Genomic DNA, 20,425 nt, shown 5'->3' on the forward strand with positions numbered 1-20,425 from the left:
TTGAAAATGTCCATCACATACAAATACAACTAGAAAACGACTATATTGACTAATAAATGACTTGGAAAAAACACCACACTGGTATAACAAGTGAAATGACTGTAACTGTATAAAAGTGTTTTAGAACAAGTTCTTGCCAGTTTTGATTGTTGTCCAATGTTGTCCACTGGAGATTATTGCACAATGCTGTTGTTATTTTAACTGTTTAGTTTAGTTTCTGCACAATACTGCCATCCTTTTGATATCAACCTTTATGTGCACCCGATGTTTGAAATGTGTTAGTACATGTAGCTGTGACACTACTTATAAAAAGGCAAAATACAAATAAGTATAATTATGTAAGTATTATAAAGTCTATAGGCTATATTTACAGTCTTTCTTTGCTGCTATTCTGTTTTTGTTATATGGCACCAGTCAAGAAGACCACAAACTGTCCCATGTCTATTTCTTTGTTTCTCAAATTTGTCTTATTTTTTTTTTTTATTATATTTTTTTTTATTCACCATCAACTAACCAGATCAAAGGAATGTGTGGGTGTTTACTGGCATAAGGCTTTCTTTATAATGCAAGCTACCAGCATGTCTCTCATGCTAATATCAGCATTTAGTTCTAGTACAACAAACAAAAACTTCAAACATGGCTAAATCCAGTATTTTTTTCCACATCTACTGTATATCTTCAACATTTGACTTTTTCCAAAGTGACATTGAATTTACATTGAATTATTGAATTGAAAGAACATGCTATCACAATGTGTGTTATCTGGGAGTCAAACCCATGACCTTGGCATTGTTAGTGCTATGCTCAGTTTTTTACGATGGCTTTCTGAGAAAGTCTGTGCTCCCTGTAAAGTGGTTTCCTGTCAATGCTCCACTTTGCTTGTGGAGATTGTGAAAGTGCTATGACAGCTGAAAGCGAAGGTATCGACACAGAGCCAGTTCAGGGGGTTGGGTTCCTCCGGTGAGCACAGGAGGACAGTGCACAACTGGCCTCTGGTAGCAGTGTGTTGTGGCTGCAGTGTCAGTGACCTGAATCACACACTCTCTCTATCTCTCTCACTTATTCTTATCTTGTGTGCTGCCTTCAACTCATCTTGCACTCGTTCACAGTGTGGGGGAAGAAAAGGTGTTCATCACAGTACAAGCTGTGGTTTGCAAGTCTGCAGTTTGTTAAGCTTCACTAACCCATCTTCTCTCTCTCTCTCCCTCTCTCTCTCTCTCTCTCTCTCTCTCTCTCTCTCTCTATATATATATATATGTTTCATATATATCTGTATTCCTTTTGTTCCAAATTTGTCCTTTTTATAGTGAAAGAAAAAATAAGTTACACATTTTAGCAATTTAATTCATCAAAAATGATGAATTCACTAAGAATGAGATGTACCTGCTGATAGCACTGTTTATTTTCACACAGTTTGTGCACCCAAAGAGGGATTATGCAAATCAGATAACCATGCAAAAAAAAAAAAAAAAAATCTGAATGTTATTTGCACGGTGCGATCCCCATCTTGATGCTGGTTTTGAGTGTTGGGTTACAGAGGAAGCATCAAACTACTATGATCGTACATATTTTATTGTGACTGTACAGCACCATTCCACCACTGTGATCCATGCAGCTGAATAAGCTCTTTAAATGCCTTAATGTGCAATCAAATACATTGTGCTGTGTATATGCCCACATATAATGCCCTTTTCCATCATTGATCATCATTTGATGAATTATTGCTGCCATGATCAATAGAAAATACAAAAAATATATTTTAAATAAATTCTGTTTTTTTTTCTCCGCATTTATGCCTGGTTGAACTGGATTGTGCTTTACACACTAAAGTGGCTAGTGAATTAAAAAAAAAAAATTTATGCAATATATGAAAGATTTTTGATGGAAACGTTGTAATTAAGGTCATGGGCTCAGATTATGTTTTAACTAAATTCTTAAAGTTAAGAGACTGCTAAATAATCAATACAAATATTTCTTGTAATCAAGGTTGTGACTGTGAATAATAAAAGTATTGAATGTGATTTAAGAATTGTATGTTACTGCGTTCAGTTTGTATTCATAAAACGAAAGTCTTTAGTTCCTTTTAAATTAAATTGGCATTTGCCATGGACCCATTCACCATTTTAAAAACAAGCACAGTACAAGAAACTGGATTTTCTAAAATAAATAAATGATTAAAAATGAAATACTATTTGTAAATGATAACAACTGATAAGCTGTAACTGGCCATTTTGCAGCCAAAAAAACATGCATCTACGTAGTTGGATTTTAAAATGTGCCTACCAATATTAAAACCAAAACTACACACTTGATCCAGAATCAATTGTTTATAAAAAAGCTTTTGAATTATGTTCCAGCACATAATTGAACTGCCACTAAACAATAACCATTGCATAATTTTTAACAGAGAGCTGAAAGGAGATAACAGTCATTCACAAATCACAAGCGATTGGAACGACCCTACAGCATGGGTTTGAAGTGCCCTGCGAAAGCTTCATCAGCGCGGGTTAGAACACAGCCATGTGTGCTGATCAAATGTAGGGGGAGGGTGCATTCCTATTGAAAAAAGCATTTTATTGGACAAAGTTCTCAACCTTTGCATGACTTCAAGATTGTGCCTGGGTTTGTTTAGCCAGAGGACAGAGGCTACAGGTTTTAAATGCCTGCATCTTATGAAAATGAATTTGGTAAATTATTAGGAGTACACTAGCATGTAGATGACCTAAAAGCTAATAGATATGAACTAAATTCAGTAAAACTTTAGTTTTGATTTCACAGGGTCTTTAAGAAACAAAACCCACCAGCTGATGTCTCCCAGCAGGTTTGTGTAGACACCCAGTGATTGGATGTGGTGCTCTGAAGTCATCAGAGCTGGTGTGGTGGTCTATTCTTCATCTTCACATCTGGCCAGTGTACAATTGGCCTCTACTAAATGTGAGAACACCAGGCTGCTGCCTTTCCCAGCCTCCCAGCCCTGGAGAGCAGTGTGGACACTCCTAATGTGGGAACAGTCCAGGAGGGAATTGAGTTGAAAATCCCACCCAGCTAAACCCTATATGCCTGCATGACCCAAATGGTTAAAAAGATAACCCTTCTTCCAAGCTTTGCCTATGTCTGTGGAACATAAAGACTTTGAAATTCCAAATAAGAATACAATCTGAGATAAAGAGACATGATATAGTTTTACTTCAGGACCCAGATTTTTAAAGTAAACATTAAGTGAGATCCCAACAAAGTACCCAAATTCTTTATCATATGTACGTAAATAAATTGAGGACATGTCATGCAACCTGCCCATCTTACCATTTGCCCAATTTGGCTAACATCTACCAAATGACAGATGCATTTTTGCCAAAATATCATAGAATTTCACCGGACGCACACATAATGATCTCACAGTGAAATAGGAAACAGTAGGTTGACTTTTCTTTAGCTGAAATCATCCTGTGCTTACTGACATTTGAAGCAGTGCCCCCAGTGTCCAAAGTGGTAAGTGTTGTTGGGCGTATGGGCACGTGTGAGCTCCATTTTCCAAATTCAATTTCCACAGAGGGCTGCCAAAAACGAGTTGTGAAGCGAGTTTACTTCAGCTGTACAGGCTGTAATATAGTGAATAGGAATTCATATTTTATAAACTGCACCCCCCAACCCAAACCTAACATCAGTGGAGTAAACTGGTAATGTTAGAGGGAAAAATGCAACCTCCGAATAGCTCGTCACTGATTGTGGGAACGCAATTACTCCCTGGTTTCAATGAGGGATCAGAACACGGGTCTCCCATGCTGCTGATGGAGTGTGCTTCTGGTCAAGCCACAAGGGAAGGTAAAAACACTGGAGCCAGTGCAAAAATGTCTGATGGGAGATGCCGCTTATCAGTAAGTCGGCATAAGGTGGCGATCATAGGGTACTGGAACTCTTGGAAACAACATGCCAACTTCCCGTGTGATCATTTTAACACACAAGCTTTCACGTCATCAACAAAAGATATAGGAATTGTTTTCTCTTCCCTTTAAAAGTTGATAAGCCATTTATTTGGCTATCCTTACTATGCATGAGTATATGATTAGTTGCATTGTATTATTTGCATTAAGCATTTCCCCTGCTGTTTATACCTTTTATCTGTGCTTCTCAAGTAAGCCATTTTATTTACATCAACTAACAACCTTACTTTTATACTCAGCAAATACTTTTTAGCCTCAGTACCCATAGTTGTTTATATTTATCAAGTAATACACCTCAAGAGTGTTCCAGTCTTTGGAATAGTTATGATAATGCAATCTAGAGTGACCATGTTTAATGGATAAAATGCACAGCAGTCTGTTTAGTCTCCAACAGCAGAAATCAAACCTCCAACAATCTCACTGCCTGGCACACAGCAGGGCCCACCCATGACAAAATCATACAGAGAAACAGTCAAGCGAACCAGAGACACGATAGGAGAAAAAAAAATATCAGTCTAGTCTAGACGCTATTAGAGCCCAGAGATTGGGGCTGTAGCAGTAAACTTGGGTGAATTTTGACTGATAGCCTGAATAAGATCAGATAAAACACACAAACACACACACAAACACACAAACACACACACACTCTTACTTGGCTACTTACAGTAGCTAAATATAAATGAGGTCATGCCAAAGACTTATAATGTTTGGATGTTAAGTTAATTATAAGGTATATTTTATCAGATTTAGCTAACATGGGGACACATTTGTCTTCACTGTTGTTACGTTTTCCAGTGTGCCCTTGTTTAATGCCTGTTTAAAGAGTCTCTTTGACTCAGTGGGGTGGTGTCTAGTTGGCATGGCATACATGCTGTCTGATTCATATCACTTTTTTGCAGCTGTTTACACTGGATGTTTGAGAATCACTCCCATTGTCATTCATCTTACCATTCTTTTTCTCCATCGTTAATATGCTTCTGTAGGGACCAATAGGATGTGTGAGGATGTATAGATGTAAAGTGAATTTGTTTATAGATATGATGCATCATCTTGTGACTTCATCGTTTCTCACGCTTAATCTGCTCATTCACGTCATTTAAGTGGAATGAGTTTACAGAGGTTGCCAACTGACTCCTACAAAGCTGTGATCTGGTGTGCATGCCAGAGCCCAATTTTAGTATGAGTCAGATCATACAGTAAGTGTTCTAATGAATGGAAAGCATGAGGATTTTCTATAATTTGATTATTATACCATATATAGCCTAAAGCATAGAATTCGCTTTTATCTTTTACAAATGGGGGTGGGGGTCAATATTAAAAAGTTTTGCGTTATTTTATCTTATTAAGATGAAGTTGCTGTTTACAAACAAACACTCGGTGGCGGCACTTCCGAGTTCTTTTGGCATTGCCGAAAAGAACTGCTGTCAATGGGTGCTTTGCTCAAATTGAGCTGGAAATGCCCCCAAAAGTTCTGTTTGTGGGGTTGAAACAATCCGTTTACAAAAGTTTGTTGGAGTTTTTAGCTTCTTTAAATTTCCTTTAGGATTGGTGGATTTGACATAAGTAATGATATTTCATAGATCACCATAATTGTTATTGTGTCTGCTCTATTAAGACTCAACTGCAAACAACTGTTTTTAATTTACAAAGTGCAGTCACTGTGACGGATATGATGCCAAATATGATCTAACAATGATTTTATAAGAACAGGACAGCCATGTAAGATATAATAGGATGAATGGGACACCACCTCCACCACCACAGTGCATGGGGCTACTGTTTGTGAAAGAATATGTGGATAAAAATAATGTAATACTTTAAATTATGTTTTTGCCTTTATTTTGACTGCAGTCAATACAGTAACTTGTTAAATCAAAACCAGCTGTTATTAAGTTTGTATAGTTAATATGATATTTTTGAAGTAAAATATTATTTACTGTTTGTAGACAAATCATTTCAGCAGTTAAGATGCATATTACATGTCTTATGGTAGTTTTAATTTTTATATGCCACATTTGTCAGGCTTTAGACATGTGTTGAATGTGTGAGAATGTATTCATCAACCTATTACATGTCCAACATAATCATATAGAACCACAAACCAAGTTAAAACTTGTTTTGCGGATAGTTCAGAAAGAACTACACATTTCTTTATTTTTACCATAGATCTACCTTTATTATAACAAATGATCAAACATATCAAAATTTTTTACATTATATGATGCGTAGAAGATGACTTAAAACTGCAGCACTGCCCATATCCACCATTAAAATCTGCTGCTCAAAAGAATCCGGAAGAATGGTTGCCTGCGGACGTCATGGAACTTTCATCTATATGGTATATTCATACATCACGAATCAATATTTTTAGTTATAAATAATAAATAATTATAATAAACAAATGTACTATGCATTAAAACAATGAAGACTCAATTATTTGTGTTGACCAGAATGAGCTATGGAGCTAAAAATATAAATATGCTTGTTTCATTTGTAAGGATGTTTTTACAGATCATCTGTACAGACTACAAGGGTTTTTGTATAATGAACTTGCTGGAAACTAGATATGCTATTCCTCTAAAAAGGTGTGTGTGTGTGTGTGTGTGTGTGTGTGTGTGTGTGTGTGTGTGTGTGTGTGTGTGTGTGTGTGCAAATAACAGAAGTCCAATAAAGATGAATGAGAAGCAAGTTCGTAAAAGGTTGCAATATATCATAGTTTTGAATTGCAATACACTAAAAATCAAGAGTCACACAATTATTTTATTGTGACCCAGATATTGATACAATATCATATTGCCAGTATCACTTATAGAATATTTAATGCAGAAGTTCAGTTTTTTCTGTATTTTTTATTTTTTTTCTACTTAGCAGGTAGATATAATACCACCATCTCCAGCCAATGATGAATCTGATCTCACAGACCATGCATTTTTACACCATTTAGTAATCTCTCGAATGTTCCTCAGACAATTTTGTCTGAAGTGCCTATCATGATATTAAAAGGAAATCAAGGTCCTTAAAACTAGAGCGCTATCTAGTAAGATGGCTGTAATGATGTGTTTTTTCTAAGAGTTACTTTTCTAAGAGTTCTTTGGTGTAAGATGATTGTGGTTTTATCCAGACAGACAATCTGATGAGTGGCAGTGCAAACTAAGATGATTCATTTTGGAAAATGTAAAAATGGCTAGTACTATTTTTCCTCCCTCATATCTTTATCGGACCCACATTATATTAGGTGGCCTGAACTTCCATGTACTTAACCATTTGATTCAAAGTACTTATTATGTACATACATGTTTTTGCATTGAAATTACATTTAAAGGACTTGCATTTAATTACATTTGTAGTTACACTGTTAACTTTACCCCTAACCCTAACCCAACCCTTATCCAAAAACCTAACTCTAACCCTTTATTCTAAACCTAACCCTACCCTTACTCCTAAACCTACTCATACCTCAACCTCTGTAGCAGCAAATGTGGGAGTTTTGCAGAACAACATGTAGTTACACAGGTAAATACATAGTCTTGTATGATATACAGATGAGTTTTTTATTAGACTGAACTCCGTATGTGTATGTGTGTATGTATGTATGTATGTGTGTGTCTGTGTGTGTATGTACGTATGTGTATAACTATTTTTTTTTTATTATTATTATTATTATCTATGTCTTGCTGCTGTTTTTGTATTGTTTTTGTATTGTTGTACACTGGAAGCTCCTGTCACCAAGACAAATTCTTGTATGTGTAAGCATACTTGGCAATAAAGCTGATTCTGATTCTGATGTTAGTACTAGTAGTTAAGACCACCTAATATAAAGTGTGACCCTTTATCTTGCTTTGCTCATGTTGTACTAATTCAAGATTCTGATGGGGTTATTTATTATTTTTTTTTACTAGTCACCATTTATTTGCATCTCATTCATATAAATAGCAAGGTGTGGGCAGCTTAGACTGAGGTCATGTTACTAATTTGAGATATGAACTTAAATGTCAGCTCATGTCACTCTTCACTGCCCACTGTAAGTGAAACTGGCAGTTTAGACCACAATTGGGAATACTGAGCATTAGTTATTGAAAAGTGTCAACAGTGCCATGATATTTCACTCTTTGATCTTGCATTCCCTATATATACAGTACTGTGAAAAAGTTTTAGCCACTTGTGAAAAATGTTGCATAGTGAGGATGTCTTAAAAAAATGCCATACAGAGTTTTAATTTATCAATTAACATCATACAAAGTCCAGTAAACATTTAAAAAATCAAATGCCCTCTGTTGCAGGGCTCCCTGTTCTTCTATTTTATTATATTCTATTTGCAAAAGGAATGTTTGTGAGTCTAAAATTTATATTTCCTATTGACACACTAAATCTGAATATATAAATAGCCATCTTAAGACAAATGTTTTGTGAAACATGTTATGTGCTTATAATATAAGACTTTTGCACAGCATAAATTTGCTAGACTGATTATCCAACAAGCAAGGATAAAGTGACATTTTAAAGTTCTAAAGTTCAAATCAGATGCCCATGTTGCAGTCTCTTTTTATTGTGTACGTCTCTGAAATCTGTGCTTGTTTTAAATGCTCCATAGAGTTTACATCTACAGTATTTAGAATATTTCTGCACACGTTATTACTGAGAAACATTCTCATTCTTTTTCCGCTATTCTCTTCTGGAAATTGTAGAGAAGCTCGCTCTTGCCATTTATTCCATTTGCCACTGGGGGAATCGTGGTACACTAATTGTATGTGTGTTTAAATATTTTGCAATAAATTTCAATTAGATGGTATTTTATACATAATTGATTAATTAGAGTGAATAGTTTTATATCATACAGCTGTTTTTGATTTGATTACATGATTGTACCTTTTGTCTTCCTTTTATATTTTAAAGTTGTGTATTTGTTTATTTTTAAATACCTAAAAAGAAAATGAATAGGAATAAATACTTAAGAAACAAGATTTCTGAAAAAGTTGGCGGTCACTTTTGTGCTCTATTGGCATTTCAGTATTAAGTCCTTCTTTTAAGACTTTAAGACTTCTTTTAAGACGGTTTGGATATGATTCACTGAAGAAGAAAAAAAAAACAAAAAAAAAAACAACATTATATAATGTACCATCAAATTCACCTGTGGATTAACTATATTTATGTACTGTTTTGGCGAGGTTCAATTCTTTCCCATTACCCTAGTAAACATACAAAGTAAGCAAGGTTGTTAATCTTTCTGAGGGATGTTTATATCCTAATATTTTCCATCACCCAAACAGAGTTGCTTTTCCAGATGCCAGCATCCAATCCTAATAGAATATCTTGAATGCAGAGGAAAGCATACAGCTGCTGGTAATGGGAATTCATGCTGCGGTTCAATCTCTTGTGTTTGTTTTAGCCAATGGTGATTCAAGAATCTTAGCTGTGAAACTTTATGGTAAGTAACTGTTATTATAAGCCTATGCAGCTGTTTATTTTTTCACTAAAGTTGAAAGTCATGCAAAGAAAAACTGCAAAAGCGACCACACATGAAAATTATGTTTGATGGGGGGGAGAGAGAGAGAGAGAGAGAGAGAGAGAGAGAGAGAGAGAGAGAGAGAGAGAGAGAGAGAGAGAGAGAGAGAGAGTCTTAGTGATAAAGGAGGGCTTTAAGATGCCATGGGAGAGCACGCTTACTACAGCAGTTTGGTGGTCTAGCTATGAGATTGTGTACACCAGCTCTGTTTAAAACAGACCAACACAACCCCCCAAACCACTTCAAACATTTACATATGAGGCAGCAAGGCTTGTCTCCATCCACTTTACATGTGTAGGCCTATCTCCTCTGTGGCCTTTTAGTTTTGTTTTCACTGCATACAGGTCATTCATCAAAAAAGGTGCACATTTGTTCATTGTGTAGATGTTGTTCTGCTCTGTTTTGTTTTTGGCATCAGGTTGCTGACATTGTTTTTTATTAGGTGACTTTTAAATAAGACAGAGTGGTGAATTCCCTAAACAGTTGGGCCACACTTGTGTGCAGTTTTTTAGTGCAAATATAGGTGTATCTATCCAGTTTTTTTTTTTTTTTTAATTTATTTTTTATCTATTTATCTATCCAGTTTTAATCTAAATAGCAAATGCAACTTTACCCCCATAAATTGCATATGTGGGTCGAAAAAGACCCAGGTAAAATGTAGATGCTTATTCTTTATAAAACTACTCTTTTTTTTTTTTCAAGGAAAACTGTAATAATTATTTATTAATAATTTTAAAATGTTAATGGTTAATATATAGTTTATTCAATTCTGAAGAGTTTCACACACATTGAAAATGGAACAGGAGATTTTGCTGACAACATAAACAAGGCTGTATAACAGTAATTTGGGTAATGTGGTGGTAACATACGAGATGTCTCAACAACCCTACCTTCACAAATACATACATACAGTATAAGTACAATGGACTAAGTTCAAATGATTATTATTATTATTATTAGATGCTGGGTCATTTTGCCCCACATATGCATTTAGGGTTAACTAAGTGAGCTTAGGGTTAAACTCTAAATGCGCTGAAATAGTAAAGTGCCAGAGAGTATTTAAATTAGTCTTTGATGTTTCTTTTCAGCATGAGCACACATTTTTATGTAAATTAGAACTGTGTAGTGTAATTAGGAATTACTTGACTGTGCCTTATTCACAAAACTCAGAACTATTTTTATGATGCAGCTAATGTTGCAATATTACCACCTATAGAAAGCAGGCATTAAGAATTTTACTTTACCCCTTCAGACCCTGCGTCCATTGGAATGGACATGACATGTTTTTCTCTGTAAACCAATAAAAAATTATGCTTTCATAATTTGAACAATGCCAGGTCACTGACTGGTCCCTAATCAACCAATCACAATGAAGTTACCACCACTAAATTAATCTGAGAGAGCTTCAGGAATCACACAACACAGCCTTGGCTCACCGACTAGACAAGAGGAGGAGTAAGCACCATTTTCACTTTTTAAATACTATTTTATGTCCATAATATCTTCATAAATTCACACAGGTTATAATCTTAACACTATCAAGTGATGATATCTAAAGTAAATTTGAAGATAATTCAAAGTTGTAGAGCACAGGATTTTTTTAAAATTAATGTCCATCCCAATGAACATCAGATCTTCAGAGACGTCAGAAGGAACCTCATTATTTAGTATCAGAATGCCAAGGTTGGGGTATTTGTGGACATATTTCATAGATAAATGTGATTTGACAGTATGTTTATTGTCATCTGTTTAAAATTGATAATATTATTATTAATGTACTTTTAGAGTATACAGTGGTAGACTTCTTTGAAATTCTGGTAAATGGTGAACTATCCGATAATGACTGCTTAGATTCAGAAGATGAGGCAAATGATGAGACAAGGAGTGAGATAGATGGTAAGTTTAGAAGTTAGCAGTAAATAACTAATGTTAAATATAAAAATTGAGAATAGTTTAAAAGTGAGTAAGGTGTACTTATTTTTCATTGGTTTAGAGAAGGACAGAGACAGCGGAGAGGTTCCTTGCACAACAGAAGAACTTGAACTTGAGAAGAAGAGATGTTTGTTTAATTTGTGTAGTGCTTATGGCAGCAAGAGCGCCCCAATAATGGGCCATATATCCAGACGCACAGTGTAGCTGATTGCACTTTCCAAATTTTAAAGAGCCAATTAAGGTGCCTGGATCACAGTGGTGGAATGATGCTGTATAGTCCAAATAATATATATCTCAGTTGTCTGCTGCATCCTCCACAGCACCTAGCACTAAAAACCGGCCTGCAAGCTAAGGAATTGTGCAAACTGCATTTAGCACAGTTCTTTTTTCTTTTTTTTTTTTTTACAACGTTATCTGATTTTCATAATTATTTTAGTGAATTGAGCAATTAAAAAATAAATAAATAAATAAATAAATAAATGTACAGTATATGCAAAGAAACAACGCTATCAGGGTGCACCATTCACTACAATCAATCCACTCTCAAGGCCAACAAAAAGTTTGCAATGATTTTCCCACAGAAAAGATTTTTCTGCACAGTATTTACCATCTTTCTGTGTTTGAATCTTTTTAGGCCAAGTGTTACGTTTATCCAGATGTGTTGTCTATAAAACCTCTTAAACCTCATGTAGAGATGAGAATCGCTGTTATAGTGCAGGACCGGAGTCTATTAGGAGAATCCCAAGAAGAGTTCTCTGGTGGGGGCCCTTGAGAAGTGGACTGTTCAGAAGGGAGGGGGCTCCCTCAGGAGAAACTGTGATTGGAAGCAGATGTTGGCCTAAGAATTCTCAGGCCTGAGTCTACACTTTCTGGGCCCAGCCTCTCTCAACCAATCAGAAAACAGCGTTGGCTCATTTGAAGGGTGTCAGAAGTGTTCCGATTGGAGGAGAGGCCAACCGTGGGCGCAGGGAGCAGATGTCCTGGGAAAGGCGTGCTAACTCCCAACCAAAGCACAGTAAAAGAGAAGTGAAAACATTCAAACCAGCAACTGGACATGGAGCAGACTCTGCACTCAGCCAGCTGCACATACATACACACATATACACTCTCAGTCACACACACGCATGCTGCGCACTTGTGCAAACAAAGCAAACATATGCCTGGAAACACATACTGTGGCCAGCAGAAATTGACCTGGATGAATAAATCTAGCTCAGACGGAAAGGATGTTGATGACTACATAAGCACATTTTTCTCATAATTACCAAATATGACATTACTGATGTGGGTATAGAGCTGGGGTCGGCAACCTTTTTGACATGGAGTGCCATTTTTTGATTTCCTGATCAATGGCTGTGCCAACGAAACCAACAAATTTTCACAGAGCATCTTGTGAAAGTGCTTTAATGAAAGAAAACCTGTCCTTTTGTACAAAATGAGTTAACACAGTTAATGTCACAAATCTGCTTATTTCATTACTGATTACGAAATTGTGTAGAATCTTAAATATTTCTTATATTATGTCATACATTTTTCAAAATCACATAGAGAGGTAATTACTAGTACGCAAGCAACAGCGAGAGAGGAGTAGACTTTTTTTATTTATATGACGTTTTTCGCACCTGCATTCCAATCTACATCTTGATGTAATCCTTCCTCATGATCACGCAGCGTGTTTTCATCAGCTGAATGGGAGGCTAAACACTATTAAAGTGTGAGGAGACTCACGCTGCAAGTGCAAGCCATTAAGAACATCAGCCACAAGCTGATTAACTATTTAGCCCTTTTCAGTAAATCGTACCTGCAAAATCCTAAAACTTTATTTCCAGGTTTAATTTATATTTTGAATAGACTTGAACAGATTTTTGAACCCCACGATGTGGGTTTATGTTTTCTCTTTTAATCGTTTAATGTAATTCTGAGTGTGACTATGGTTTAAGGAGGGTGTACCTGTATGAAAATCTCAAGGATTAATAGTGATGTTTTTCTTATTTCATCACGTTGTTCTGAAAGTAAAAAGTAACAAATGAAACATGGAATGTAGGCTGTCATTCGCGCAGCCTGAACAAACCAAAGCGATTAACCGAAAGTGAAGCGTTGCCAGCTTGTGATGCGCGAATGGCTTGCATGCGTAACAAGAGTCTCGTCACACTTTAATAGTGTTTAGCCTCCCATTCAGCTAATGAAAACACATTGCGCGATCATGAGGAAGGATGCGAAAAACATCACATAAATACTCCTGTCTCGCCGTTGCTGGTGTGCCAGTGATTACCGCCATAGTCGACCCCTGGTATAGAGCATAACAGTGACCGGCCATTTTTTCAGCAAACTTGGTTCTGTTTTTGTTAATTTCATACATTTTCACCATAGGGATTAAAAAATTACAATTAAAATTAAATAAATCTGAGAAGTATAAGTGTGACTGACTCGATTACGCAATTCACAATTTTACATGAGAGCGGGTGGTGCTGCTGAGCTATTTTGTTGCATTTTATTTTTCTTTTTTTTAGAAAGACAAGCTACATTGTCCTAACCACAGTAATGATGAGTCATCCAAGGTTTTACCTGACATTGCAATGTACTGTAAATATAAAGAAAAGTACATAAAAGGGCTTTAAATTCAATTATGCAACGCAATTCAAACCTATTCCATTCAATCCTATTGTAATATGGGCTAAAACACACTACAAAAAACATACTGGAGAATTAGGTATTGAATGCAGCATAGACCCTCTCCTGCCTCCCTGACCCTGTGTCTACCTCTTCCACCCCTGTCAGCTCTGCCTCACCAAACACACTCCCTTTTTATTGTGACTGTCTGCCAGCTTATGAGCTGTCATGACTTCAAAGACAAAAATCAATCAGCATTCCTGATGGAAAGTCCACATTAACATCTGAAGACATCTCAATTTCCCGTCTCGAATGCCAGGTCCCCAGCTCTTGGCCCCTCATGAATATGCCGCAGTCCCAGAGAGGGTGGTCTCATCTGGGTAGAGACACAGCAGGGTTCTGGAGGTGTCTGTGCGAGTCAGTAATACATTACTGGAGATCTGGACAAGTACTAGTGCAATAAAAATTCAAATTGCAGCCAAAGCATGGGCCCCGACCATTGTACACCCACATAATACACTTCCCACCTGTAGCTAAATCTGGGTCAGGACGTCTTCACTGAGACATTGAGAAGCTGAATGAATGAAATTAAATTTTTAAAGTCTTTCCTGTTTCCTGTTTAAACATATTTAAATGTAAATATGAAGTACATTTGCATTTCCTGAGTTAGAGGTTTAAAACAAACCCTAATCAGGATGTTTGAGGAACATCAATACAGTGCTGGTTTACAGTCGCTGCAATTGGGCTAAAAACTGTCAATTGATATACCTCACAAGATCAGCTTATTTTGAAAATACATTAGGAACTTAAATTTACTTAAAAAAAGAAAAGAAATAATGATAATAATTGAAACACTGAGTATATGAAGATAGATCAGATATTGATACTCCAATAAGGATCAGTCATGGGGGCGTAATGAAGTCCCAGGACAGTGTTACTGATCCTTGGTAATATTGACCCAAACCAGATTCGACTGTTTAGGACAATGATACCAGAATAGAATATAGTGTTATGAAAGGGACTTTGGGGAATCAGGAATCGGCTCGTATTTCACAAGCTCTGGTGTAATGGAACCAGAGAAAGGAGGTTAACATGGGTCACAAGGGCCAATGCTCTGTTTCCTCATGGGATACATGAGCTAATTTATCACACTAAGATCAGCATGAGGAGCACAAATATCCTCACGTCACCACTGACAGGACCAGGCGGTTCAGTCCAATGTAATTAAAGCTGAATCTCATTAAAGCTTTAGTGTATGATTTTTTTACTAGTTTAATGTGCAGAGACAACTATAAGTAAGCCATTTGTAAGTGGATCTAAGTAAACACTGTTGCTTTGTGGCGCCTTCCAAAAATTGCTCTATTTTTTTTTAAAGGTCTGAGGAGTCAACTTCAACCAATAGTGTAATTTGGGGTGGGATTACCGTTTTGGATGACTAATGGCAGATGGGGGCACACTGTAAGGGGCAGTAGGAGCATTTCAGAAACCTGTCTGGAAACAAATATATATATATATATATATATATATATATATATATATATATATATATATATATATATATATATATATTTTTTTTTTTTTTTTATTCTGTGTGGTGCTACTTGTGACACAGAATTGACATACTTCACCTCATACTTTTTTTTTTCTTTTTTTCTGTGCTATCTTTCTTGTTCCCTGACTTTTATTTGACATTTTTTAGACATTTTGGGTGGACTTTTTTTTGTCTGTGTCTACTCAGACTGAAGGTAGAGGAGACAGCTGGGGCCTGCCATTGACTTTAGCATAAATATTTAGCCTAAAACTCCACACACTCGTCCATCTCCTGCACCAAATGTTATAAGATGTGTGTAAGATGTGTGAATTTGACTGTTGTCTATGTGTACTGGATAGAGATACATTCTTGAATAGCATGCAGGCATAGGACATCACCTAACTTATGACACTTATCTTTCTCTGACTTTCATTTTTTATTTTTTTTTTCACTCAACCGTAATGGAAAGTTACCTCTGTCAGATATGAAAATTACCCTTTGAAATCCCCAACTGTTGGTGCACTCAAACCCACAGATACACCGTGTTTGTGTAACCTGACAACCATTTTCTTAATTTAACGGCAAAGTGCAAAGAAACGCTTAGCAATTAAAACAAACTCATAATGATCATCCTCATTCTGTTTTATCAAATAATGAACTTCATGTCATATTTATACTATACATGTATACATATTAAAGCTCTGTTTCGAGAGATCAAACCAAGATCTTTATGAACAGAAACAATTTCTGAGGCTCAATGTACTATGTGTGCATGGGTGAAGTGTGTGTGTGATGAAGCAGATCTGAAGTTGTCAAAGGTGAAGGCAAGGGAGGAACCACCTGCAAACAGAACCGACTAGTGCTGAATGATGTCTAGAACACAGACCTTGAACGTTGTGTGCATTTTTGTGTGCATGTGGTCAGTTGTGGAAACAAGATTTTCTCATGCAAACCAACATTATGTAGCTTGAACACAATGATTTTCAATATATACATTACATTTAAATTAAGTCATTTAGCAGATGCTTTTATCCCAAGTGATTTACAAATGAGGAACAAAACAAGCAATTTGTCATACAAAAGTCAACAATATCTTCAGTGTTGCACTGCCAAGTTTTTAAAAATTAATCAGTCAAACTTTTGACAGACATGAGGTTATGTTTGTCATGAGCTTAAAAACCATTTGATCTAAAGGCTTATGCTTAAATTCTTGAAATTAGTTTTGTAGATATTTGAAAAGTGTGCTTATGAATTAATTACTTTATGAAAAAGAATGGTATATATTTATGGTTGCTTGTTTGCTTGATCAATTAGTTGGATGGTGAAGGCCAAGCAGCCAATAAGTGCATGGCATACATGGACACCACTTCAATACTGTTTAAAAAGCATCCCAGATGGCACCTTATGAAGTTTGTTGAGAGAATGTCCAGCGTGTAAAGAGCCGTAATCTAGGAAATGTGTGACTACTTTGAAGAAACTACACTGTGTAAAAATTGTGCCTTTAGGGGTACAACAGCTTGTCACTGGGGCAGTACCCTCAAAGGTACACCCACAGTACCTTCTTTTCACCTTAAGGTACTAATATGTACCTTTTAGGGACAGATAAGGTACAAATACATACCGATTAACATCGTAAATCAGTACAGTGAGTGCAGTGGCGTAGCCAAGCAAATTAGACCCAGGCCCACCCAGAATATTAGAGATTATACTTTGGCTTCAAATATACATTTATAAAATAGTAAAAAAAATAAAATTAAAAAAATGCATAAATTCTGCTTTCTGAAAGTGTGAAAGAACTGTTTAAATGTGCCACTACTCTGTTATTAAGGAAAGCAATTTTTAAAAAATGGACGAAAACTTTGCCCATCCATTTTTATTGAGGCCCACCCAAAAGTCCTTGAGTGAGTGTACCTTTGAGGGTACTGCCCTAGTGACAAGCTTTACTGGTAAAGGTAGCCTTTTTGCAAAAAAAAAAAAAAAAAAAAAAAAAAAAAATTCTGACTATTTCTACTAGTTTTCTTTAATTTTTTTGTTATTATTACCTTAAACTTCCATGTGTTATTTCAGAGTTTCAAACTATTAAATACCTATTCTATGTGCTAAATAATATTAAATAATGGGTAGGTGTGTCCAAATTGGGTAGTGTACATTAGAGCACAAACCGTCCCAGAACCTGCTGAGTTGGCCTTAGGGTTGTTCAAATACCAAAACATGTTGAACGAGACTAAATTAAAATATAAAAACACACATGAAAACCTCTAAGACACTGGGCAGAAACTTCAACTAAACAGAGCAAATTGGAATGCTAGCAGTTCCTAAAAGTAACATGCAAATTGGCAGAATACATGACCACCGTGACCAACACCAAACTAAGAAAAGTCCTGACTATGTACAGAATCAGCGAACATAGACATACACACCACACTGTGTTTTAACTGCACACAAAATGAAGTGAAACATCTCTCTGCGACCTTTGCCCTAATTATGCACAAATTAGGGACTAAAACTTTCCACATCTTGCAATCCACTACAAAGATTGGGGGTGGGGGTTAGCAAGTTCAAATTTAGCTGCAGGGGCATTGAAATGATACAAACACGGTAAAGTATTGGTCTTCGAAAAGTAACAATTATCTCCAAGAAAATGTTGTAAGTTACAATGTTTGCAACACCCTTGGCTTGTTACTGTATGTGAAATCTTTCCATATAAAAGGCCAACCAGTGGATACAAAACCCACATTGAAATGGCTCTGCTATGTACTGTATATATGTACATGCATACATACAGTATTTGGACATGTAATCTGCACCACAAATGTTTGCATGTCATTGCATTAGATAACAAAATAGTAAACCAAGTGGTATTTGTATGAACGAAAGTTAGGACAAGCACAATTTCAGGCCAAACATTTCATGACAAATTAACCCTTTAACGCATACCTTAGGCCTTGAATAGGGACCTCATTCCACCCCCTGTACCTCATCAATTTTTGGGAGTTGTGCCCACACCTCTTTAGTACTCAATCTCCCTCCAATAAATATAGTAACACACACACACACACACACATTTTTTTTGTTTGTTTTTTTTTTTTTTGGTAAATTGTATTTTTGTGATTATTTCTTCTCTATATAAGTTTACTTTCACATGATATCTATTTCTTTGTTTACTACCAGAGGGACGAGTACTATGTTTATACAAAAATACTATATCACATTGATTTTCTGTGCAACAATGTATTAACAACAATGGTGATTTATCAATATTCCATATGCGTGAACACATGCATATTATACGTGTTATTTCTTACACAAGGTGGCGCTGATCTGTCAGTGATTGACTTGATTTACATTTGACATTGCTATTTGATAAAGAAACAACATGAAAGTAAACTATATCAAGTACAACACATGAACAGTATGATTTGACTATTGACTATTGTTGTGCATCTATTTAGACTCAATAAGTGCCTGAGAAAATACTTGTGTAGTTTATGTGTACCTTATGTGTAGATTATGTGTTTGACAGCCAGTTGTGTCTCATTAAATTTCAGTGTGAACGTAATGAATTCTGTTCTAGATTTGTCCTGATTTATTACATTTTCTCTTTGATATGAGAAATAAAACATCAACATATGAAAATGCATTTTGTTCTATTACTTTCTAATTGTCTTGAAATTATTTTGAACATTTGACACTATCTGGGCATTTTGCAGATCTATTTGTGATAGACTGAAGTGTGGGGTCTCTAGAGACACGAATATGAAAGAGTGATTGGTTAAATTCCCATGCATTTAAGGGCATTTTCACACCTAGTTCGTTTGAGCACTCCAAGCGCTCTCAGAGCGGTATAACATGTAAATGTGAACAACCCAAGTGGTCTCAGACCCCCCAAAAGGACCCAAAAGTGAACCGTACTCAGACCACGTACACAGACGGTTCGTTTATGGGTCCTTTTGTGGTTCGATTGATTTGTGCGATGTGAAAGCAAAGAGGTACCAGTCCGCTTTGCATTTTATGACACAAGTACCTCGTGGCTTGTCATACATACCTGCGTTACATACTTCATATTCCAGTAACAATTTACTGTCCACATATGGGAATTTTAAGTGAATATAGATATCCCATGATTACAATGACTTATTTTTGTGTCTCATATTCCGTTCTTGTTGTATTATTTGAGCACATAAAATGAACGGACTGGCCGCATTCAGAGCAAAGCAGTGCGTTAAGATGAACCGCTTTAAAGTGCTCTGTAGGGTGTACCATCTACGGAGGTTTGCGCCAAACTCCCACAAAAATACAAGCGAGGATTTTTATAGTTTCACTTTAATTTTATTTGTGCAAAGGCAAATGTTCTTGGCTCATACATGCAATGTAAATGACATGCAGGAGCAAACACTTGCTTGCTCCATTACTCTCGAGATGACAGATAAAGAAACATATTTTCAAATGCACATAGAATTACAAATGTTTTCCTTCATGTGAAATAAGGGCTTGTAGGTTTTATTGGAGAGCCTTAACATAAGGTGAGAGAGTGAAGAATTTAGGACAGAAGTACAGTATACATTATTACTATTGCATAATGCAGTATGATTGGCGGTGTTGTCTGGGTTTCATAAATTATATAAAATATAAATTATTACTTTTTATGTAATTCCATCCCTGTGCAATAACTTTTAATGAAAAATGCAATATTTTTTAAATCCTTAAAAGTAATCATATAGCCACATTTTATTATTTGATTTCAAGTTAAATATCAATAAATTACTAAAGGTGTAGGCCTATCTGTAATATGCATACGTAAACCAAATTATTGTCAACCAAATTTCATAATCGTGACAGTCCTAGCTGCAATGGGGTCTGAGTTCTTCAGGAGCTGTTGTATGAACAACAAGAGGTCTGAGACCACAT

The sequence above is a fragment of the Myxocyprinus asiaticus genome, chromosome 18, assembly GCF_019703515.2.
Source record: "Myxocyprinus asiaticus isolate MX2 ecotype Aquarium Trade chromosome 18, UBuf_Myxa_2, whole genome shotgun sequence".
NCBI classification, from domain to species: Eukaryota; Metazoa; Chordata; class Actinopteri; order Cypriniformes; family Catostomidae; genus Myxocyprinus; species Myxocyprinus asiaticus.